Source organism: Hevea brasiliensis, unplaced genomic scaffold (assembly GCF_030052815.1).
Source record: "Hevea brasiliensis isolate MT/VB/25A 57/8 unplaced genomic scaffold, ASM3005281v1 Scaf24, whole genome shotgun sequence".
NCBI classification, from domain to species: domain Eukaryota; kingdom Viridiplantae; phylum Streptophyta; class Magnoliopsida; order Malpighiales; family Euphorbiaceae; genus Hevea; species Hevea brasiliensis.
Window position 1 is genome coordinate 86,747 of NW_026614740.1, and position 1,458 is coordinate 88,204.

General features: G+C 38.2%; 1 non-coding gene across 1 annotated transcript; it reads left to right on the forward strand.

Annotated features, from left to right (window-relative positions):
- The first annotated feature begins 589 nt into the window (after window positions 1-589).
- Window positions 590-696, forward strand: LOC131176784 (small nucleolar RNA R71). Its single transcript, XR_009146681.1, has one exon. It is a non-coding gene; the product is annotated as a small nucleolar RNA R71 (small nucleolar RNA).
- Window positions 697-1,458: the final 762 nt, after the last annotated feature.

Genomic DNA, 1,458 nt, shown 5'->3' on the forward strand with positions numbered 1-1,458 from the left:
GAACTATTGTGTATTGTTAGCCAAAGCCTTAACAATTTCAGCAAGTGACATACCTTGATTTGAGGGAGGCGGAGGTGGTTGATTCACTTGTGGTCTCTACTGATGGTATCAGTTTTCCACTAGTTGATCCTCATAACTCAGATTGGGATGATCTCGCCATCCTGGATTATAAGTATTCGAATAGGGATCATACCAGCGTTGTGGCTGTCCATAATTTCCTACTGCATTAACATGTTGCATTAATTTATCCTCTTGTAATGCAAGACACATGTCAGTAGCATGACCCAAACCTAAACAAATCCCACATACCTTAATAGTTTGCATTTTTCCTACAGCCAATTGCCTCACCAAAGAAGTTAAATCAGAAATCTGTTTCTCAAGGTTAGATGCACTTACCTCATTAACCTTCTTAGGTGTGTGATCCATTCTCATTGCAAACTGCTGAGAATTTGCTGCCATGTTAGCAATCAGCCTCCTTGCCTCTTCTGGTGTCTTGTTAACCAAAGCTCCTCTACTAGTACCATCTATCATACTGCAGTCCATTGGTAGAAGTCCCTCATAGAAATACTGAATCAAAAGCTGCTCACTTATTTGATGATGGGGACAGCTTGCACACAGCTTCTTAAATCTCTCCCAATATTCATACAAACTCTCTCTATTGTACTGTCGGATGCCACAAATTTCTTTTCTTATGTTGGTAGCACGGGAAACAGGAAAATACTTCTCCAAAAATATTTGCTTCATCCCATTCCATGAGTTGACGGATCCAGAAGGAAGGTAATAAAACCAATCTTTAGTTGTGCCTTCCAGTGATAAGGGAAAAGCTTAAAGCTTGATTTGATCCTCTGAAACTCCTTGAGGTTTCATGCTGGAACACACAATATGAAATTCTTTTAAATGCTTATGTGGATCCTCGTCTGCAAGACCATGAAACTTAGGCAACAAATGGATTAGTCCAGATTTCAACTCAAAAGTAACATTTAAAGCAGGGTATTGAATACACAAAGGCTGTTGGTTTAGATCAGGAGTAGCCAACTCTTTCAAAGTCCTAGCAGCCATGGTTTCATTTTTTAAATTTGAATCTGAATCTGAATCTGAACTTAATTCCTTTGGAGATTGGACTCCTTCAGATGTGCTCGGAATCTGCTTAGCCAATTTTCTCAACTGTTTAGCTATTTTTTCTACTTCTGGATCAAAGATCAACTCACCAGATTGAGAAGTTCTTGTCATAAACAAAAAAAAAAAAAATCAAAGTAGAAACAGAAAAATGCCTCAAAAACTTAGAAAACAATCGAATTTGGCCTCAAGAGGATGGGGTCAATGAACTTTATTCATTGGTCTTCATCAGAGCGTCGTTTCCTTCAAAATGGGTATGGGTCGCCCTCCAAATTCAACAAAAAATCTATCGATGAATAGTAACACCGTAATTTTTTTCAAAAACCTAAAAATAGCAACACT